Below are 24,358 nucleotides of genomic sequence, written 5' to 3' on the forward strand. Positions count from 1 at the left end.
AGGTCTGCTCGTGTCTTGCGCGTGCGATACAGTAAAACTCATTAATAACTGACCGCGAAGCAACTATGGCTATGAGCGGTGCACAGACGTGGGGCAGATGGAGAGATGGATAGCACGGCTACAACGAATCCAGCCGACCATAGCGCTGTTGGTGCGCGATTTTGGGGCCCTCGTGGCAGTCAAACAATAATAATATAAATTAATTAGCTGCATGCGTGCCAGCCAATATTATCTTGTGTGCCAGACGCGTTTACATGCAATAGCTTTATCGTCGGTGGTAATTTTTTTTTGTCACGTGGTCATTAGCACGGGATCCTATGAGGCTACGTGCTGACCTACACGGTGGTTGGCCCTATATAAAACTATCACTTTCAAATACGCACTGAAACACATTAAGCTAATCTAAATATTAACCTAATTACGTTATTAACCCAATTGAATTAACGAAGCCACAAGGACGTATCCCGTAGCAGACGTCAGGGAAAGACGCAGATGCAGTCGTCTGCCAAGTGTCGTCTGCTATGTGCGCAGCACTCCACTCCCGATATTCTGGCAACATGAGAACGCTCAACAAAACACGCGGTGGAACTTCCGGCCCCGTGGGCACTTTTCTTTTCATTTTTCCTTTGCTCTTTCTTCCACTAGAACATTCCGTGGAGATGTCGCTCGTATGAAGTATGAACACACGGTTAGAAGAATATTCTCGCGTTTGATTTCGATAGGTACGGGTCGAAAAATACCGGTCGCCGTATTGCGAACGCGTCTCGACTGACATTAAAGGGACCATGAAATGATTTTCGAGAATTCTGAGTTATCTGTCGGAAACGGCTCTCATGATCCCTCACAATAATACACACATCGAATTTTAACCATATTCCGTGCACCAGGGGCGCATTTACCACGGAAAAATAGCGGGGCGTGATCGCCGGGTCAATCCCTTCTAAGCGGGCTTACGTCATCGCCATCCAGTCCTCTCAGCCAACTGTGAACAACCGGGAAGACACACCCTGCGGGACCACGAGGATCCATGGTTTCGGTTCGGACAGTAAGGGCATCGTATATCTGCCGTCGAAATCAGTAGAAATATGGCGAAACGCAAATTGTCAGCGACGCAGGAAGATTGGTTGGTTTGGTTGGTTTTAAGGAAAAAATAAAATGGAGATTTTGGCCTCACTAATGTAAGTTCCGCAACTCCACAATACTTGCACCAGTTACTTTGGTGGAAAACTCCTTGAATGATGATGCCAATGAAGGTGAGCAAGAAGATGGCGATGATGATGCTGATGATGATGATTAGTGGTGGGGGTGATTGTGACAAAGAAAGTACACACACACTGAGATGTCACAGAACGCGCAAACACGCAAACAGTCGAACAGCAAACCCCACAAAACACACATAGGCTCAAAACTTGTTGTCTGCATCAATATCCCGGAAAAATTTCACTATGGCGTATGGCGGAGAACGCCCGGTGTCTGACATAGTGATTCCAGGGCCCAAATACTTTTGAAACGCTGAGCGGACGGCTGTCCACTGCTGCCAGCTCAGACTGTAGAAGACGACGAGCTTCGGTGTATCGTACGCAGGACATCAAAATGTACTCTACATCTTCCACAACACCGCACATGGAGCAGTTTGGGGAGGCTGCTTTCCCGATCATGTGTAGAAAGCTACGGCTGTATGGGACCTTCAGACGAAACCGATGGATTAGGGTCTCCATGGACCGAGGAAGCCAGGGTGGGACCACGAACGAAAATCTGGGTCTATGTTGGCCAGTGGCGGCCTTCCAGAATCACTGTGCCACAGGTCTCTGCTTAGTCTCTTCGTCAAAGCAGACAACATTAAGCGAGTGTCAGAGGGAGTAAAATACACCTTACGAACCGGACCGGACTGATGTGCCCGGGAAGCCGCTGCATCCGCCGCGTCATTCCCAGGTATGCAGGAATGGCCAGGGATCCACTGAAGGATGATGCCGTGTCCTTGTACTACACACGCGTTGTAAGTCTTAATGGCGTCGTGTACGATTGAAGCAAGACCTGCTGATCCGCCCGGTAATTGTAGTGCTCGCAATCCGGTCTGTGAATCACTGTAAGCAACCCATGATTTGGGGTCTTCATGTGCTTCTATAAATTGCATCGCCATGATCATCCCATGGAGCTCTGTGGCCGTGGACGAAGTGCGATGAGACAATCGCGCGCAGCCCTCAATGCAGAGCTCAGGGACGACATATGCACACGTGGATCCTGACTCATTTGTAGACGCATCCGTGAAAATGCACACTCTGTCCCTTTGACTGTGCATTACCTGAAGAGTTTGCTGACGCACAACACTTGACGGCACGAACTTTCTTCCCGTGAGACCCGGTACTTTCGCGAACACCCGAGGCTGTAGCAAAGTCCAGGGAGGGCTGGAGTGCAATGGCAATGGCTTATGCCGGGGGACATAAGTGTGGCACGGCATAATAGCTTGATGGAACCTCGAAAAACTTCGTGTCGAAATAGCTCTTGGGAGTGGGTGCCGGCGAAACCTCGTTGTTAGTCGAACGTAATGGCGAAGCGATTCTACCATCCGTAGCACAGGAAGTGGGGGCTGTCTCGCCTCGGCTACAACAGCCGCATTGGACGCTGCTCTGGGAACTCCAAGGCAGATCTTGATGCTCTTTGCCAACGCACGTTCTAGAATCATTTCCGACGACGACGCTAGATCATGAAGAACTGGGAGGTGGAACGTGAGGGGAGACCGTACCAACGCAGTGTGTAGGGTAAGCATTGATGTACATGATGATCCCCATCGACAACCTGCCAAAAATCGTAGGATATTGGTACGAGCATGCAACTTGGTCTTGAGGCTTAGGACTTCAAGTCTCCATGAGAGCGAACGATCCACGATGACTCCAAGGAACCGGTGATGCGTAACTCGTGACATAGCATGTCCATTTACCTCCAGCTGTAACCTCGGCAACCGTTTCCGCGTGAACGGAAGGAAGACTGTCTTTACCGGAGAGATGTTCATCCCCCGCTCTGTGAGGAACCTCATCACCAGGTCAAGGGAGCCCTGCAGCCGGGTCTGCAGTGCCGGCCATTGCTTCCCTGACGTCCAAAGGTAGATATCATCCGCATAGAAACTGATTTTTACTCCCCGTGGCAGCAACTGTGGCAGAAACGAGAGTACTACATTGAAAAGCAACGGGCTAAGAACACCACCTTGAGGCACTCCCGTTTCCTGCGCATGATAGTGGCTGTCCCCGTTGCCTGTGCGCGTGAACACCTTGCGATCCTGCAGATATGCCGCAATCCAACGAAATGAACGACCAGATAAACCCAGCTTATACAACGAGTGTAGCACATGCACGTGTATGACACTGTCATAGGCACTCTTAATATCAAGGAAAGCGGCGACCGTTAGGCGTCCGTTAGCCCGTTCTTCTTCAATACTTGTAACTAGGTCGAGTATGCAGTCCATTGCGCAGCGGGACTTCCGGAACCCTGCCATGCAGTCCGGAAGGAACCTGTTTGACTCCAGGTATGATTCGACTCTGTTCGACGCAGGAAGAGATTATGCGACACACGCAGCGTCTGGGGATCGTTCCGTACGTAGCAGCTCATAAAAGTTCATCGACAGAGACATTTTCTGACGAAGAAGTTCAGAGTAGAAAACGTGCTCCGCAAACCATGCTAACGGTCGACGGCTACATTACACTTCTTGTAGGATTTTATGTCAACGATTAGATACAATCTTATCTCCAGGTCAGATTAAAACATATTTCATGGCGAAGTTTGCAAGTTGCTCGCAAAAGCCCGTCCGCGAATCGGCAACATCCTTCGTGTATGATGACACGGCCAGTGCGCCTCGCAGGCGGGTCGTAGCAGCTGCCGTTCACGGCGGCTGAACGGATAGAATTTGAACGGGGGTTGAACGAATAGAATTTTGTTTAGCATGGATGCATTCTGAATAGCTGCAACGCAGAGGCAGCACGAGAACACGTTGTTAGGTTGCTTGAGGCCGTTCACGCCGTGGTTAATATACAGGGTGCATGCTATAAAAGGTCAGTGACATTTTCGCGCGTGACACTATATCTATTTGAGAGACGGACTTGTGCTGCCATACAGTGAATCACTTATGCCAGAGAAACCTACAAAAAATTGTGGTTACCATTCACTGCGTAATAAAATGAACACGGCCACAGAAACTTTCGTCTTCATGTGTTTCCTATGCGCGATACCGATGGATGGAGGTGAAAGTTTGCATGGTAATATTTATTTTGTTACACAGTGCTAGGTAACCACAATCGTTTCGTAGGTTCCTCTAGCATAAATTATTCACTTTGAGGCAGAGGAAGTCTTTTCGTGATAGGGGTATAGCATCAAGGAGGTATCACTTCTTGCACGAAAATGTGACTGACCTTTTATAGGATACACCCTGTAGAATATTTTCGCTATTTGGACGGTTCATATTTCACAGGGTGAATGCTTTAGTACAGGGAACAAATTGAAAATGTTCGTAGGCTTGTCAGATATCCTTTCATGGTCCCTTTAAAGATGCCATGAGATGGCATAATAATTCTGCTACCCACGAACTTGCTCGTGTTTCTTTTCCGCCGTGAGTGGAATTGGATTCGTTGAACTGGAGTGCGCGTATGACGACTTCGATACGCCGAGCGAGGAACGTCAGCAATAATATGTGTTCTCTCAACCCGCAAAGCCTCCAATGCCTGTGACTGCATCAGAGGCAGAGTTGTACACGTTACTCGAAAAAAGTAATTGATTACAATTACTGTTACTACTGCGCGAAAAGTAATTCTTTACCGTTACAAATTACTTCATCAAGAATGTAATACGTTACCGATTAGAAATGTAACGCGTTACTTTTCCCGTTACTTTTAAATTGTCTCGCCTCCTGTCCCAGATGCGGACGACCGTATAGGCGTTGAAACATCCGCTTCGTTTTGTTACCATTGTTACTGTTGCTCCAGTAGGTCGCGGTTGTAAGGAATTTATCGTACTACTGTGGTATGCATGGAACACGTGAGGACTAGAGACGGCCGTCACAGTGACCTCTGCGTCATTGCTTCAGTCGAAGATCGGGCTTGCTGAATAGTGTTGCCATTGTTGACAGAAGGTTAAAAAAGTAATCGATTACTCAGTAATTGGTTACCGAAAATTGTAATCAGATTACTTGGAAAATTAATTGATTACGTTAAAATTGTTTACGTTAAAAGTAATTGATTACTAGTAACGCAATTAGTAGTAACGCGTTACGTACAACTCTGATCAGAGGAAACTAAAAAATCTACAAAGTCCACAATCGTGCATGCGGGACACATTGCGTGTATCGACAACACGAAACGACGGAAGTGCTACAACTATATTGTCTGTTTTTACTGTTCGTATGCTGCTTTAGAAACGCTGTAACGTTCCATCTTAAACTGTTGGCGTGCTAGTGACGACAACATCGCATACAAGATGTTGCGGCATCAAGCCCATGCGTAACCAGCCCTGTCGAAGTGGGTGCATAACAAGCCGGGATGGGCATAAATACATTTTTTTTTTAGTATTTAAATATAAATCAGCTCCCGTGGTATAGTGGTTAGGATGATCGCTTTCCACGCCGAGACTGGGAGGTGACACGGGTTCGAATCCTGTCACCGGCTGTGCTGTTTCAGGTTTTCCCTGGGTTTTCCGAACAATTTCCAGACGAATGTTGGCACAGTTCCCCCTGAAGTCGGCCCAGGACGCATACTAACCCCCGGTCCCCCACTCCCTCCTGCTGTCCTCTCTCCATCTGTCCACGTCTGTACGCCTCTCATAGCCACAGTTGCTCCGCGGCGCTAACGTGAAATTTAAAAATTTAACTATAAACACAAAATACATTGCTGAAAGGGGTATTTAAATACTCTTCATGAATAATTTTCAACGTTTGTATTTAAATACAATATATAAATACAGCACTTAAATACTGTAGTGACTACCATAAATAATGTGAAGAAGATGTCATCTGCAATTGCAGAAATAACGATGATCATAAGAACGAACCAGCGAGGAACAATAGCATTTACTTGCTAGATTATCATGGCGATATTAATTTCAGACATTTCTCGAAGGCTGCTTCTTTTAGGCACCTTCTGTTCGGCTGTACAATCAGATTCGGAAAGGAGAACAGCTTCTCCCAGCCCACAGAGTGATAGTAGAAAAAGTGTCAGTTCTTGAAATTGGGAGAGGGAGGGTATGGTCCCAGCCGAAGCCGGACGCGATAAGCTATGTCTGTGTTATCTCTTTCTACCATGCCGTTGCGGGATGAGCTCCCAACATCCTTTCGTCGCGCTAACAATTATTTCGCTGAAAAGTCCGTTGCGCGCTATCTTCTGGGGGCCCTGTATAGCAATGATTTTCGGCTATTTTTTCCAATACGATAGCTCTTGATTATGCCTGTCAATTATCATTCATTCGAGTAAATTCGGCACGCTCTTCACATTGGTGGGGCAAAAAAGTGACCCGAGTTAAAAAAATTCCGAGTTTAGTTCGCAAAAATTTACATAATTAAACTTAGGTTGAATGACATGCACATCAGGTGGTGGCAAAAATCCAGTAAGAACAAATGCCGTTGACCGCATGATTCTACGTGGCGTAGTTTTTTAATTAAACTTCAATGACACGTTTTCTGGGACAACCTGTATAAAGTATTTACAAGAATAAATACCCGAAAATTGGTATTTAAATATAATTCTAAATAAATTTTTCAACTCTGTATTTAAATGCAAAATATAAATACACATATTCATGTTTTAAATAGTATTTTAAATATGTACACTGTATTTAAATACTGCCCATCCCTGATAACAAGCGGCAGTAGATCTCACCGAGTCGTTCGTATCCGAACGACCTGTGCTTTTGCAGTTTAAGCCAGGAGTCCCAGAGGAGCAGCGGCCGCAATAAAGGTGACTGAAAGAGAAATAAATTATTCAATGAGACAAAGTAAATTATTCTGCTGCGCCTCTAATGCCGTAAGTAACTACTGTCGCTGAAGAAACCCCGCAGTTGCTTAGCAGAATATTTGCCTAGCGAGGTCTCATTACGTGACCTGTCGCGTGTCCGCATTTTAAAATACGTAATTAGCTTTTGCAGCACCTAGTTAACGACGTTAAAATTTGTGCACGTAAAAGGAATATGTGAGTGATCACGTCGTTGATAGATGGCGTGGATTATTCGTTGGTTCAGTTACGGATAATCAGATTCTATACAGCTGGCTTTTGGTTAATTGTACGTCATTGTTTGTAAAAAATGATAGTGAAAACCGCGCAAATCGTTCATAAACTCAGCGAACACAAAAACATTCAACCAGTACTCGTATGCTGAGTGTTATGCCTAATCGCAACAGGCACCCGCGGGCGCTTCGATTCCTTCATTTGTTAGTCGATGTCACTTTGCAAATTCGTAGAGCGATGGAACGGAGATAAGTGCTATGTGACCGTAAAACGAAGATGGTTCCTGCGGCGGTTTATAGTATCAATACATTGTGTTTTTTTTAATTAACACTATTCATTACTCATGGCTGGATTTCGTTTTTTTTTTTACTTTGACGAGTCAAGAGCGACAGTTTTTAGTCTAAATTAGTCTAAACGCAGATCGCTATACAAGTGAGACGAAACTTTGACCGTCAGCTTATAAACGCTATCACTTTTTTCTTTAAAAAAAGTGGTTAGAAAGTCATCTGTCCTAAAAGGGGATGCTTCCCTAGCTCCTACGAAACTATGCAGACATTTGTACACACAATACCTAGCAAGCGGCAGCAGCTTTTCAAATTTCTCTGTTGTTCAATCTAGTTTTGTTTCGCGAATTTTCGACAAATAAATTGAATAAGGACACCTTTTATACGAATTTTTAACTAATATTACGTTCTCCAACAGATAGTTTGGCTCCAGAACCGTTTTTAAAATTAACTTTATCTTCATTACAATACGCGCGCTTTATGTCGGGTAAGCCTGCACATCAGAAGCACGAAGTTCGCGTTTTCGCGTTCCGCACAGGCCTCGTAATAATGCGTCTGCTTGCAGATGTGCCCCGGTACGAATTAACGCTAACAAAAAAAAAAAAAAAAAAAAAAGAGTCTGCATCTCCCAAAGCAGGGTAAGAGCCACAGTTTCTCCTCATCAGAGCACTCCAAAAGAGCAATAAACTCCCAAACAGGCTGACACAAACGCTCTTCTCTATCGGGCATGCTTCCGCGATTTTCATTTACCTCGCAGAGATTCGCTTCCACTTTTTCACACCTCAACTTCCGGTCCAACTTCCGCTTCGCCCTTTCCCATTTCACGCCTCCTTCGCTGCTCCTGTTATTCCCGGCGCCGGAAATTACGTGCGCGCACCTTACGGTGGCGGTGCACGCTTCCTGTTGGACTTCCGAATTCACTTCCGGTTCCACTTCCGGTCTCCTCTACTGCCTCCAATCAAGTCCTACGCGAGTCCGTACCCTCGCGATGCGTTCGAGGAATTACGAGAGAGCCCCACCTCATCAACGCACCTGCGTCTTGCTCTCTCGCCTGCACTCTTCAACCAGTCCATTTATCACGAGCTGAAGTTTGTTACGCAAATCTGTCCTTCTCGGAACGCGAGGGACCCCGGAGATGTTCTACAATTCGAGGACCAGTGCGCCATTATGCGCGGTTAGTTTGTGACGCGTGTGGGGTAGTTCAGAAACTCACCCGCAATCACTTCTTTCACTCTTTTTTTTTTTTTATGCGTTAGCATTAGGATAAGAGATTGGACGAATCTAAAATTTTTTGAATCCGAATCTGAGTCCGAATCCAAGGAAGGTTCTACGAATCAACGAATCTTACGAATCCTTTGTTTAAAAAGAGTTGGAAAAGCCAAGAAGAAAAAAAAAGCGAGAACACTTCTAGTGAAAAGTGTTTTGAAGCAGATTATGATACCTTTGTTTAAGGAAAAAAAAATTAAATAATGCTTCAGTTTCAGGAGAAAATATACCCATATAGTCCTTCTTAAACGTAATTTGTTTAACACGTTGTTCATCGACTACAAGAAATGCATACATTCTCGAGTCTGAATCATTTCCATAAAACTAAGCAACAATCACAGGCAAAACCAGGTTACTTTTAAACTTTTAGTGTAACAGTTCCTACCTGAACTCTTTCAGTCCAGAGCAATGTAAACAAACAAACAAGAAAACACCCGTCGGCCTATGAGGCTTTTGGCGGACTCGGGAGGCGCCAATTTGAAAAAGAAACAAACAAACGTGGTTGGTGGATTCGAAAGATTCGATTCGTCGTTTTGGGCATTGGGATTCGGACTCGCGAATCTCGAATCCGAAATCTCGAATCGAAATGTGTGTGTGTGTCTCTGTGTGTGAGACGGTGAAGCCTCACCGAGACATCCGTGTAAGTGGGCATGTAAAGGGGATATAAGAGGGTAAATGTAAATGGAGGTAAATAATTTTAAATTGAAGTAGTCGAAGGTAATTAACAGTAAGAGGAGTAGGAGTAACTGAAAGTAATTAGAGGTAATTAAAGGCAATTAAAGCGATAAAGTTGAAAGAATAAAGTTTAAAGTTAATGAGTGTAAGCTATATGTATGTAATTAAGAGAAAGATGAAATGAAATTAAAGATTACCGACGGTAACTGCAGGTTACCAGAGGTAATTAAATTTGGTGAAAGGTAACTAACGTCAATTAAAGGGGATTAATGAAATTTAAGATTACCTCAGGTTACCTTCGGTAACTAAAGGGTAATTACAGGGTAATTGAAAGTAACTGAGGCTAATTAAAGGTTAATTAAATGTACTTGCATATAGTAACCGGAAGTGTCGAACCGGAAGTTGGATTTAGATCGGAAGTCAAGTATGGACCGGAAAAAGCGCTTAATGCTAACGTATTTCTCTCCCATTTACCACTAAATCGCCACAGATTTTTTTAAAAATCGAACAACGAAGTAATTGCAATGATGGCTCGCACTGATTGATGATCGTAATGATGGCTCGCATTTGAAGAGAATATTTACAATATTTATTTTACTTGCCGCAATTGTATGCTTTTGATTACGATAAAGTAAGCAGCGTGCAAATGCTTCTCTCGTCCGATGAAATGTTAAGAGAGTTTTGCAATGCAGATTAATACCTCGGCAAAGCGAGCGGAGGAACCACGGAGCTCCCACACGTACAAAGCTTTATGCAGCTACATAACACCATCGCAGCTTAAAAGACTAGCGCACTGACCCGTGGCTTCGATCGCAGTAAACAGTACATGCAGTTATACGACTACCACCGGCACGGCCGAGCGGGCCAAGGCGTCCCGCTCCTTGGTGGTAGCCAACGTCGCGCCGGAGACTGGGAGGTGGGGGGTTCGAACCCTACCAGCAGCTGTTCCGTCTGAGGTTTTCCTTGTGTTTTTCGAAGAATTTTCAGACGAATGTCGGCACAGTTCCGCCTGAAGTCGGCCCAGGAAGCATACTAATCCCCGTGTCCCCAGGACTCCTTCTCCTCTCTCCATCTGTCCACATCTGTACACCACTCCTAGCCACAGTTGCTTCGCGGCACCAACACGAAATTTAATAAAAAAAATGTTATATGACTGCGCTCCTGCCCGGATGAGTGCCTAAATGTAATGCCACTTTGCAGCCAGACAGTCCGCGTCTGTGTGTACTGCAAGGCGGCTTCGCCTCTATAAGACTATTACTGCGGAAAAGCACGCTTTACAGGCGCCTCGCATCGTGCCCGCAGCCTCGGCAGCAGATGATAAAAAATCGTGTGCGCGCGCATAGGCCTTTCCCTTGCGTCTCAGTTACGAGGACATCATCGTTCTACGCAAACGTATTTGTTTTTTATCTAAAATGCGAAAATGTCTGCGATAGTCCGGATTTTCTAATGCAGACAACAGTACATAAGGTAACAGCGTATCCCTCCGTTCAACCGTTCTGCGATTATGTAATTGAAATAGATTGAGGTAGGCTGATCCTAACCACCATCCCAATCTGCACACACGCACCAAAGGACCATCGATCGATGAAATTATAAAAAGAAAGCAATCCTGTACACGCGCTAATCACGCCAGTGTTAATTAGATACGGAACGCATTAACAGTTGTAGGCTCACTTAATAAAGCACAGCTGTGGAGAACCGCAAAGACGAAACGCAGATTCTCGCACCAACAAAAATACACGGAACAAAATATCTACGAATTACGATACCACCACCAACCTATTAATTTTCATCCCCCTCGCAGTCTGCAGCCGCCCTCCGTAACAACAAATCGCCCCGCAAACGCATAAAACAGCAACGCGTAACGTTGCTCTAACAAAGCACCTCCTAACACGTCCCGACAAGCCATCAACCCAACGATTTGGCCCATTGCCAATTCGACCTCACCGCGGCATCAGATAACGAAATTAGTCCCCCTCCTTAACCATCGCGCCATATTAACTTGCTGCATCGCGCGAGCCACACAGAAACCAAGCAGTGCACCAGTATCACCTAACCCGTTTACGATGTGGCTCCTAAATAACCGAGCCACCTGACAAAACAGCCCTACTCTATGTATATACATACATATCTACGGCGTCCCTGCGTTATATCGGACCTTCTTCATTGTTCTAATACGCGCCCATATTACGGAGAAGAGACGAGCTCTTCCAGTTGCATTTAGGCGAAAACATTGCCGGTAGATTGCGTTGTCCCGAACAGAAGCCAGCTAATCAAGGAAATCGCGTTGCCGCCGCGCAGTGCCCCCTCTACCGGTCGAATGGCATGGCTGATTGCGAGAGAAGCAGATGTACAGGCCTGTTTGTGTTGCTCCTGCTGCCGACTTTTTGTAGGCTCCGTGTGTGGTTGCTTCTTGCTATGCGCGCGGGTGATGGGAAGGTATTGGCCGTGTCTTCCTGTGCGAGTGTTTTCTAGGCGGTCTTTTTTTCTTTTCTCCCCCCCCCCCCCCCGTTCTTTCGCGTAGCTGGAAGAAATCGGCGGTAGATGTGTTCTTCCTGTATGATGCTTTCCGCTATCGCGTTGTGTTATCGTAGTTGCGGCGCGGAAATAACTGACTCTGTCAGGAGGAGGAAGTAGGGCTTATGAAGGTGCATCTCCTGGGTATCGGGGAAAGTGTGGTGTAGTAGTAGTACGGCCAACTCGCGGTTTATGAACGGTTAACTTTGCTGGAAAAATCATTCATCAATCGATGTTTGGAATCAGGAAGACGAAGTGCCTGGCCTCCAGTGTTCATGAAGCGATGGAATTCGTAAATCGAGGGTTCATAGATAGAGTGTTAACTGTACTGTGAACTGTACTGTTACTTGACTGTACTACGAGGCATTCTGTGCACAGATATGCGCTACGCAAAAGTGGAGCTGGAAAGCGTGGCCATTTTGGCAGCAGAACCACCGATGAAGGTAGACACTTTGTGAAGTGCGGTCAACGCAAGTGATAAAAAGATAAAAACACCGAAACCACTCTCTATTAACGTACAAGTGTTCTTGCAGTTGTCTGCATTTCGTCACGTATCGAAACGCACATGAAATTCAGACTACTGCGAGAAAGCTTGTACAGCTCTCATCAACCTTAATAATAACGCTGGAAAAAAATTCGGTCTCGTATCCGAGCGCGATAACAGCCACCCTGGGGGCACTGGGGGAATATTAAGTGAACAACATCCTTGCGTTAAACTAACAGAATAGTTTTGTTCAATTAAGATTTCCTCACTGCCCCAAGGATTATATATATATATTTTTTCAGTGTTCTTATTAAGATTGACGGGAGCTGTTCGTTAATAAACAGTAGTTTCAGTGTTTTTGACTTTTTTATCAGCAGAGCCATCTATAATATGATGTGTTGTGGATTCTACAAAAATCACCATTTTAGAGCGCACATTCTACACTAAACAACATTTCAGCGGGGTGTATTCCATTTAAAATACCTTTTCAGATAGGTGTTTTTTGCGAACACATTTTTGGACAGTGTATATTGCACCTTTCAGTTGGCCTACGGAATTTAAAAAAAAAGTGTTCACTTACAAAAGCAGCCCTTTTAGAAGCTGAGAAGCTGAAAGGTGTAAAGAGGATACTGCGTAACATCCCAATCTGGAGGATGTTGTAGGTTCGAGTCTTGACATCAGCACTATATCATTGGTCTTTTCCTGAGTTATTTGAATTCCTACATCACACTTTAAATAATCGCACTTCGCCTCTTTACCTTCTTCGTTAGCACACCCGAACAGCGCACTCGCTATTGCGCACCTAACTCTCCACCATCTTCTCCGAAGCCTTTCCTCTGGCTCCTTAATTCAGCACGACCTCTTAAGTACACACCTACCTACATGCACATCGACTCTCCGTTATCCCCCAGATACTCTCCCCAATTCCCTTCGAGGGGAAACACAGCGCTACAAGCCCGACAACTAACACCTCGACCGTTCGCACAAAACGGCACAGAGCAAGAAATCCCTCCCTTTGCACGCGTACAGATGTTTTCTAATTAGAAAACCCGAGTTCATTTCAGAGTCGCAGTTCCGCAGTGGCTCCCTTCTCAATTACAGGGATAAATGAACAGTGAAAAATAAGATAAAACGCAAGCGCAGTCGGTGTTCGATTAGCCTTTTATCTCCCCCTCCCTCCCTCTCGGTTACAGCCCAGCGAGTTTGTAATTAGTCACAGCTAGCGAGGGTCCTTCGCCTTATCGAGACAAAATCCGTCGTCTCTCTCAAGTTTTACAGGGACGCTTTGAGCGAGCAGGACGTGTGCTTTAGATTAGGAGAGGAGGAAATTATCTCGTTACGTTCAGAATGTTTAACTGGTGACAGGTGGTGCAGGCATAACGTCCGCCTCTCTTGTTCTTTGTAAGGACTCCATTATATCGTGTGTCTGTCGGTGTGGAAAGAAGTCTCGGAAGGTACTCGCGTTGTAGATGTAGAGAGGGATTATATCGTGCGGGATAGCCGTGCATGTTTTGCTTCTTTTTCTTTTCCTTTTTTTTTCTTCTTAGTTTATTTTGAGGCCTATAGGATGACAACAACAACAACTTTATTTTACGCTTTGGAGAGTGGGGAGGTTCATCGCCACAGGTGATACTCTACCCCATTGCTGGTGGGAATGGGGGGAATAAAATAACGAGCCCCCCTCACAATAACGATCGAAGTCCGATGGTGTCCAGAAATGTCAGAAGAGCTTTGAGCGCAGAGCGTTGCATGGGCTGGATTAGGCCAGGAACCACGCAATTTCGATATGGGGAAGGGGCGGGAGTCCAGCTGACGAAGAGACTCGGAGAGTGTGGTTCGGGAAGGTTGGTAGTGGGAGCAATGAAGAAAAATGTGCTCCAGATCCTCAAGAACACCACAGTGGCAGCAGGTGGGAGAGTCAACTTGTCTCAAGCGGTAACGCCACTGAGCTGTAAAGGCCACATCGAGGCGCATTCGGTGGACCAATGCAGCATCTGCAGCAGGATGACAGGATGGCAACGAAGGTGTTCTTTCTTGGCGAACCTTCGACATTTTTAGTACAGGCATTATAGGTTTACTGTTGTAAACGCTGTAAATATTAGAAATAAATAAATAAATAAATAAAGGCAAAGTCGTTCACTTGCAACACGCGTTGTCAGCTACGTTTTGACAGACGAAACGACATTTCCATGTAGGTTATCTCCCTTGGCGATGAAAAATCCCATATGGGTCGAGGTAGTGGAGGTGATTTTAATATCTCTATATCTCTAAGATAAGTTAATATCTCTACCGAGCTGGTCTATCAATGACCACTGCAAATCGCGGTGGAGTATGATTCCAGTATAATAAGAAGGTTAAATCAGTTCGCGTGCAACATCATTTTCGGCGCATATATAAAAGGACATAGACATGGAGTATGATCTTACATGTTGTTGCATGTTTCATTCGTGGTGTTTATACCATTCAAATTCCATCAAATAAGGGAAAAAAAAAACGCGAGGCATCTAGATTCGAAGTACGAGAAACAGAACCACCTGCTTCGAGTAGGCCCGCTTCAAGCGCAACATCGAGCATACTTACGTTATGCATATTTATTTCTTTAATTACCCCAAGGGCCCTGAGGGCTCTTTGGTATTCCATGTCTCAATATTCCAAGTCTCATGTTTTATCATGTACGTTCCGAAGCCAACGCTTTTATTAATATTAATATTCCTCTTCGAGGCTCGACAACGAAAAACGGGATGATGCCATCAACGACACTCTACACAACAAACCACGCTCCACGCAAACAATAAACCCTAACGAGACGACGCGCGGCGCCACCCATGGACAAGCAGCCGAAAAGCGACGCCGGCGCACGCAGAAACAAACGACAAGCGCTAGCGGCAGTGACTCGACCGACGCTAATGTTCTCGGAACAAGCAAGGACGCGTGTATAGAGCTACGCTGGCGTCCAGTCGGCGGTCTTTGCTCGTTTGCTGACCTCTAGGCGTGTGTCCTCACATCCATCTTAGCTTCGATGCGCCTCACTTGCTGGCAACCGTGTTCTGGGCACGCGGCCAGAAAGTTCGTCTCAAGATCGAGTTAGCAGACGACGCGTACTTGGTGTCGTCTGCTTTCTTTTCAACGGCGAGATTCCAGGGAAACGGAAGCATGTAAAGTTAGTGGCTTTTGTGGATAAGGGTGTACGCGGGCAATTGCGTTGGGACAAGGCCGTTCGCAGTAATAGTGAAAGAGGCGGTTATAATAGGAGGAAATATCCCGTCCGTTATCAGTTCCAAGTAAAACCAGGACGAATTGTAAAAAGTAGAGATGAGACGAATCCAGAATTGTCCGAATCCAAGGAAGGTTCTGCGAACCCATGAATCTTTCGAATCCTTTCTTTAAAAAGCGCTTAGAAAGCCAGAGAGCGAAACACTTCAACTGAAAAGTACTTTGGGGTAGGATTTGATAACTTTGTTTAATGAAATGCTAATTAAATAATAGTTCACTGTCAGGAGAAAACATACCTATATACTTCTTAAATGTAATTTTATTTAACGTGTTGCTCATCGACTACAGCAAATACATAAACTCTCGAGTCTGAATGCTTCCCATAAAACCAAGAAACAATCAAAGGCAAAACCATGTTACTTTTAAACTTGTAATGTAAGAGCTCCTGCCTGAACTATTTCAGTCCAGAACAATGCCAACAAACAAACAAGAAAACACCTGTCGGCCAATCAGGTTTTCGGCGGACTCCGGAGGCGCCAATTTAAAAAACAAACAAACGTGATTGGTGGATTCGAAAGATTGGATTCGTCGTTTTGCGCACTCTGATTTGGGCACTAGGATTGCCGAATCTCGAATCCCTGCCTAGGATTCGAGGATTCGCTTGGCTCATCCCTAGAAAAAAAAAAAGAATAAATTATTCTGTTTTGAGTTGGCATACTTCGTGATAGGCGTCGTCGTGTGCCGTGCCTCGTTTCACAAAAGATCGAAAGCTTGCGGCTGAGCTGCATCGTCTACTGCACGTGCGTTGCTGTGAACACACTTACGCCGCTAGAATTCTAAACACATTCCATTTCCTCACTAGGATCAATAGAGCTTCCATCAATATTTGGCTTACATCGCTATGGCTTTGGCTATGGCTTATATCGCTAGTCAAGTGCTGGTAGAACCAACACACTGGAAGTGGGAATGTGTTCCGTGCTTTGATATGCACAGAATGGATTGCCACCGCAAACTGGCGATAGCAAAAGCGAATACACGCATCAAACCGATCACGATGAAATGTTCTAGAATACACGACGAGGAGAACTTGATGAAGTGGCCGCACTTGAGACAAAAATAGAACGCTTTTATTGATGGCTCGTCACGCCATTCTTGCATAAAGAGAATCTCGGGGCTTCAGATTCAAGTTCCATGATTGAAAACGCGGGTTTGAGCACGAAATGTAGGAATTTTGTTCTTCCGGTCACAGCAGAAATAGTGAAGCAAAGCGAAACAAACAAACAGAGAGGCGCAGACAATGAGTAGGACGATGATGATGATTCTAAGGTTTTGGTGCAAAAAAAGAAAGAAAAAAGGCCAGTAGAAGGGAGGACATCAGAGCGTCATTTCAGGCCACCATGCAGGTCGCCATTACTGAAGTAAATTCTACTGGCTGAGGCGGCTGGACAATGGTTGACAATACAGTTTCTTCTTGCGCATAATAAAGGAAACCAAGAGGCACGCAACACGAAAGGACAAACAAAACAAAACAAAAAAACAAATGTTCAGACACAGCAAAGTTTATTTAACGAGTATCCAACATATATGTTCAAAAATCAAGGAAAAAAAAGGGGGGGAGGTGTTCCGTTCCTCTCGATTTACTCTATAGTATGCATATCTGACGTGTCGCATATAAAAAAATCGCGGAAAATCTTGCATAACAGGCCGATCATTGTTCAACACAAAAGTGTTATTAAAGTATATATTTAAAATATCGTCATTTAGTACTAACAAACAGTGCAGCGTTTTGTTCAACAGCCCTGTGTGCAATAGCTCTACAATACAAGACTATGCAGAGACAGATTCCCGACAGTTATGTCATCGGACATTGCAGTGAATTGAATTATATATGAGAAAAGAAACCAGGAGAAATTGAGCGCGCCGCTTGACGAATTCTGCTGCCGCCAGTCAGAACACCCCTCCATCCCCACAGAAAAAAAAGAAGAAAAAAAAGAAAAGAAGTTACAAAGGTACACTCTTAAAAATGAACTTCCCCGCATAGCACGCTCCAAGCCAGCCATAATCTCGAATGATATCGTTATCTGCCCTGATTTGTGGAAAACGGGAGGCGTACGCCATTTTTGCGACAATGATGAACAGCATAGGTGTCACAAAAAAGGCGTACGCCTCCCGTTTTTAACAAATCGGGGCAGATAACGATATTATTCGAGATGATTGTTGGCTAGGAGCGTGCTATGTGTGGAAGTTCATTTTTAAGAGTGTAGTGCGCGTTGCGAAGCGGGACTGGGATTTTTAAGAGTGTACCCTAACACTGTCCCCGCGCCCACCTCAAGCACACAGCCTCCCAAACTGTTGCAAGTACAACGAAACGCGATGCCGAAAAGTACAAGATTGCACAAGAAACTGGAAAATTGCTTCCGCAAATCTCGAGCGTAACCTTTTCACCGTGTGATACAAACATACTACCTTTAGTAACTGCAAAATGTTAAGAAGCGCGCATTTCTCAAGAAAATTAGTTTACAAGAGTGCCGCACGACAGCGGCGGCGATCTCTCCCAGCTCCTTCTGGTGTATCCTGACGTCATATCATCTAAGCGCTTTTATTGGATGCCGAGAATCGTCTGCTACTGGGTGAAAGAAAGGCGACCGGAAGATTGCTTTGTTCCAGGCGCGGGACGGGCGGCGCCAAAGAGAACCGAAGAGAGAGAACGAGAGAAAGCAGCGCTATTGGACGGATGACCTGATGTCGTAAGGCTGCCAGCCAAGGAAGGTTCTTTTCTGACTCGCCGTATTGAAAGCTCCCTTGCGCACCAGGATTGCGCGCTGCACCAACGCCACCTAGATGCGGAAGGCCTGCATAATCCCTCCTCTCACTTCTTCGCACGTAGACATATGAAATCCGCCAAGGGAGGAGGGGGAGGTAATGGCAGGATCGGCTCGCCGTTGTTGGCCATACAGAAGTGGGCGTCGTCACGACTATAGCCAAAAAAAAGGAAAGACGGATGGAGGATGAAGGGTGCAGATGCGTAGAGGGTGCATGAGTTTGTCGGGGAGAGCAATGTGTTAGAGGGGTCGTTGAACAAGACCCGTCTTCTGCAGAAAGAGAATAATGTTTAAGGAATCAGTCCACCAATTGCAGCAGCCACCCAAGCTGCCAGCCAGTCAACGAAGATGATTTTGAAACCCAGGCTTTCTGTGGCTACCAGCGGCAGCCCATGCGGCTGATGGTGGCTCGTTTCCATAGGTACGTACGAAAGCGACTCCATGATTGGTGGACTCTTAATGGCTACGTCACGTCATTTAAGCGAACAATATTTTTTTTTGCCTAGAAGGTGCATGTCTAATACACTGTCCTCATGGCACAGCCTGTTTAGTTCCTCTATGGCGCAAGAAACATTGCGTCTCTCTTCTTGGACTTTGCTTTCTGCATGGCGTCTAGTCAACAAGACAAAGGCTTATGCGAAGCCAGTACCAGTGCTTGGACTTCCGCCCTTCGACGGCAGTACGTTTCTTTCTTTCTTTTCTTTCTTTTTTTTTTTTTTTTTTTTGTGGGAGTCCTATATAATTACAGCGGAGCCGCCACGCGAGCTCCGACCACGACAACAAGAAAGCGTCCTTTGACAAGGCGCTCTTCCATAGAGCCTAACTCGGGCAATTAACCATCGAGAAGCTCTGCCCGAGGCCCTCGAGTAGAGCACGCAACTATACGGCGCTCAGAGAGATAGAAGGGCGAGTAAAATAGAAGAAACGGATGCAGAGGAAGGAGAACTCACTAATCCGATTACATGAGGATCGTTCCAACAAAGTACTTTCCTCTCGTGATGAGAAGAATTACTATGCTGGGACGAAAGTGCAGGCACATATGTGGACGCAAGGAAGGAATACTGCTTACATACATGGATACGTTCGACTACTGGAATAGATTTCCGGTTCCAATACAGACCATAGTCGCTTGTCAGCTCCTTCTAGGACAGATTTTCGGTAGCGTAATGGCACCGAGTCCTTCATTTTACCGTTAAATTCTAGCGCTGAAAAGGGCGGAGATTTGTGTCTCAAAGTTTCATTAAAGGGACGGTCTCGTACCCCCTGCCCCTCTCATAAAGTATATCATTCGATTGCTCTTTGTTGAAAATGGAATACTGCAAATTTACCCGACAAAGCACGTCACGGTTATTAAATAAAATAAAATACTGAACGGCATTAAATAACCGAATTAAATTGATAAAGATTGCAGAGCATGCCGCGATCTGTGTTGGCAACAATAAGAACGGCTACGTCGCCCTGGGGGAAAGTCCGCGATAGGATACAGAAATCGTCTGCTCTTGTGCGTGCTAGTGCACCGGCGTGAGCAGACGACTTTCAGAAGTGACTGGGGACCGCGGCAACTCTCGTACATTTTCTTTCAGTTCTCAGGCGAAAAACGCACATTCTAAGAAGTGGCCCACATGGTGGTTTACAACAACTGTGTTAATCCTCAGAGACAAATTAAAAGTCGCAGGACAGCCCCACCCACAATCACAAATCTGAAGTCGCCGGCCATCGGCGCGCGCGGTCGCATTACAGCTCCGACCAAAAATATATTACGCGCGCTTCCATTACACTCCCCGTTTCACACTGATCATGTTTCGGAATGAAGCGTCGCTGACGACGTACATGGAGAAGGAGTACGTGTTTATTTAAAAACCGCATTAAATACTCGATGAAAGAAAACACGTGACTTAGCTTCCACGCACCCGATTATGCACTACATTATCGGAGTTCGGAGACCCCACAGTCAATGCACGGACTACATTCTCCGCTGGCGGAGATATACGTCTGAGTGTCCCCATTTCGAGAGCAAAGGGGATGACTCAACCCAAGGTTCTTCTGCAGGTTCCAATTGCCATGACAACGGCGATGCACCCGCAGGCCGACGTCATGCGTGACGTTGCATGAGAGTGAAGCGCAGGTTTCGTCGTCTGCTATCACGGCACGTTTCGACAAAATCCTCGAAAACGACTTGGTTATTCAGAATGAAATGTTGACGGTTGTATGTGTACAGTACCATTGAAGATAGCTTTGGCTTAGTTTCGGAACCGCCCCGGTTGTACGAGACCGTCTCTTTAAGGTGTCACGATATACCTTTCTTGCGAGCCCCATAAGTCTAACGGAAATATTTAGAAGATGCTATAGTTTTCACTTCAGTTACACCACTCATCGCCTGATCTGCGTGAATATTGCCATGGCAATACTCTTCTTGGTCCCACAGTCTTACAGTTTCTTACATACTTTTCTTCTTTTTAAGTGTTGAGAGAGGCCAGCCAATATTTGGCATGCTACTCTTCAAAAAACAAATTCACACACACAAAAAAAAAAGAATCACAGACACAGGGAAATGAAGATGCGCGGAAGCACACGTGTCACAGGCCCCGCATGTTTGCGGCCTTGAGGAATTGTAGCAGGTAGCCTGCACTCTTGCGGCATTTGTCGTCCGTAGACCATGCACCCAGAATCTTTGCAATGGTAAGTGGCCAGCTGTCCAGTGTGGAGAGGCGCTTTTCGAGGATCTTTCTCTCGTCCTCATATTTCGTGCAGTGCAGTAGTCGCAGGATGTCGTCTTCGCTTGTGTGGCATTGTCTACATGGAGGGTCGTCAATCATGTTTAGCTTATACCTGTAAGCTCTTGTGAAAGCAGTACCACGTCGGAGTCGATGAACGAGTGCAGCGTCAGTTCGGCTCATGTATCTACAGTCTGTCTACTTATATGGACCATCGAGGACCATCTCGCACTTTTCCTTAACAATTCCCTTGGGTCCGTTAACATGAACACTGATGATAATAATGCTGATGATTCAGCTTTACTGGCTCAAGAAGAACTTTGGCCGTAATAAAGAACGCTCAGTTGGATAAGGTCCGCTCACGTTCCGACTACAGTGGCGCGCCGCGCATGGTCAAAGTGTGTCTCTCGGAATAACGTCAACGACGATGAAAGAAACAAATATGGAGGGGTTGGGGGATTCTGAGCATCACCGTTGCCTTTTGCATCCATTTCGATCTTGCAGGAAGTCTCAGTAAACTCACACGTGTCACGCGCACCAGAAAAACAAGCGTTGTATTCGGTTCTACACTTTTTTTTTTCGCCTTGAGCAAAGATACTGAATGAGGTTACTCACGAACACACCGTCTCTGGCTCGCAACCCTAAATCACTCGTAAAATATAGGCGCCATACAGGAGAGATGCACGCAACGCACCCAAACACACGGCGCAAATTTACCGTTTATTATTATTATTAAACCCGTTTATGACTCGACGCACGCACGCGACCAGACAAAGGTGGCTCACACCTCGCAGCCCGTTTTCGCTGTTTCACACGAACTCGCCTCCGAACAATGAACCTCGTACGGGAATATTAATATTCGTCCGCGTGGAGTCCACGTCTTTCTTCCCCTTTGGCTACGTGTGGTCTGCTCCTTATGTTGTGTACTCTTCCTCCCTGACGGTAAACAGTTGCAGGTATGTACAACAGCAGTGCATGTTGCCACAGGTAAATGTAAATTGAAAGAACGATCCACTCTAGTATATGGCGGGACATAACTCTAGTATCTGATGTTGATGATGAACAAGAATAATGAGTTACTATATTACTAACCCTTAACTGTGCCACATTATGTGGGTGTAGTTCCGTATCGGGACCACTCGTTTTTAAAAATTCCTGAAACGGTTAGGAAAGTAAATATTGCATAGAAGAGGAAGATCATATACTGAATTAAAAATGTAAGAATTATAAAATTCTGTGGACTAGAAGTTTTTTTATATGCATTTAAACAACCCCATCTGATTCACTTTTAGCGCAGGAGAAACACGGGAATGCTAAGCCTAACGGATTCGAAACTTGCCGTTTTGCGAAAGGTAGGGTCGTTGAAATGGGCTAAATCACCTCACTTTAGTGAGGTTTGGTTAAGTTAGGTTCTACAGATTGGGGGGGGGGGGAGGTTCTACAGATTGGGGGGGGGGGGTCTCCCCCCAGGCACGCTCTAGGCGGTACGGGCGTCCAGACTGTGCCTCGGGTTAGGTCAGTAAGGTCCTCAGCCAAGATGGCGGATCGCCATCAAGAAACCGGCGATAAAATTTAATTTTTATAAGTTTTACGCAATATACGAGGGTCATTCTTGTTTAATTTCGTTACTAATTACTTCCTCTTTCACGTAAAAGCGTTAGATTTTTGTTTTTATTCTTTTTTCTTGAAAAAAAGCCAGTGGTCCCGATACGGAACTACATCCTATTATGTTACGAGACTCACAAGCTTGTGCTGCTAATAACGTTCTCTTTGCACACATGTCGCTGTTTGAAGAATCATGCCGGTAGTAGCTAACGCGCGTATTTTCATTCGAGCACTTCTTCGTCGTCTTCTTTCTTTATCTTGATTCGTTTTCGCAATATGATCATGCGTTCTGACTTCGTGTCTTCGTCCGTGAGGCCGAAAACGGCGAGTCCTTTCACGATCACCGGCTGAATGACGTTTGTGAACCACTTGTGCAGCTAAATGATGTTTTTCTTTTCTTTTCTTTTTTCTTTGTGGGCTCGCGTTCACGTGTAGGTCCATTACATTAAGGGTGGTGGTGGGTGGTGGTGGGTGGTGAAAGGGCTTGCCGTTGTCGGCCTCACGTAGGTGGGCAACGTCACGACTGACGCCCTGGGGGAATGTGCGTCCTGGGCCGACTTCTAAGGGAACTGTGCCGACATATGTCTGAAAGCGTCTGAGGAAAACCCAGGAAAAACCCCAGCCAGCACAGCCGGCACCGGGATTCGAACCCGGGTACCTCCCAGTCTCGACGTGACATGGCCAGCACTTACATTAAGGGTGGTGGTCGTGTCTCTCGTCGTCGTGTGTGTAATCATGCACGGCGAATCGTGAAAGCAGATACTGCACGTGCAACTTATTGCGTGCCGTGACGTGCTTCGCCTAAGCGAGACGTCACGGTGCGTTCTCTAATTCAACTCTGGCAACTCCGAGTTACTTTGAGCCGTCGAAAAATAGCCAGAGTAGCGGAAATGATGTCATAACTCTGCGGCGAAAACTAGCCAGAGTAGACAGGGAGTGGCAACTCTTCTCTACTCTGCTCTGAAGAAGGGTAGTCGTCGTTATGACGTCACACGCAAGCTAGCAGACGACGATGCGTCGTCCGCGGTATCTGCGGTAAGTTGTTGAACAGACAGTATGCCACCACTTCCATATCGTCTCGCCCGGCCGTCAGGCCAGTCCGCCATTTTGAGTGCAGAGTAACTCTAGCCGTTCGAAAATTGCGGTCAAAGGTGGCTACTCTGGAGTCACGTGATGATAAGGGCTCTGACGTCGTTACCCAACTCCCTGGCTACTCGGGTTGTATAAGAAAACGCTCCCACGAAACATTCCAACGGAACTAACTCGTCCAGTTATGTCAGCGAAATTCGAACAAAATAGGAAGTTAATGATTCCGAGAACACTGCACACCCTAACCCCGCGCGCTGCGGCAATTCATAGCTTTCCTATGGCATAGGAGGCTATGGTCAAGCAGTCCAGTGCAGAACAACCCGTTTTTCCCCGTGGTCTACTTAAATACGTGCACTGTGGAATTTGATGGAACAATAAAATATAATTAAGCAATTATAGTCCTACAGGGTAATAAATAGTTAGCGGTTCTTTCTTGACAAATTGTGCCTAATGCATGACATAAGATTTCATATTACTCGACATACCACGA

The 24,358-nt window shown here is 45.7% G+C and overlaps 1 protein-coding gene across 3 annotated transcripts in view; it reads right to left on the reverse strand.

Annotated features, from left to right (window-relative positions):
* Window positions 1-24,358, reverse strand: part of LOC135391009 (uncharacterized) — a 244,285-nt gene that overhangs the window by 90,309 nt on the left and 129,618 nt on the right. For all 3 annotated transcript variants that reach the window (XM_064621065.1, XM_064621064.1, XM_064621063.1), the window contains exon 5: window positions 6,855-6,936. The gene's annotated coding sequence lies outside the window, so the exon portion shown is untranslated. The remainder of the gene's footprint in view (window positions 1-6,854; window positions 6,937-24,358) is intronic.

The sequence above is a fragment of the Ornithodoros turicata genome, chromosome 4, assembly GCF_037126465.1.
Source record: "Ornithodoros turicata isolate Travis chromosome 4, ASM3712646v1, whole genome shotgun sequence".
In the NCBI taxonomy this organism is placed as follows: domain Eukaryota; kingdom Metazoa; phylum Arthropoda; class Arachnida; order Ixodida; family Argasidae; genus Ornithodoros; species Ornithodoros turicata.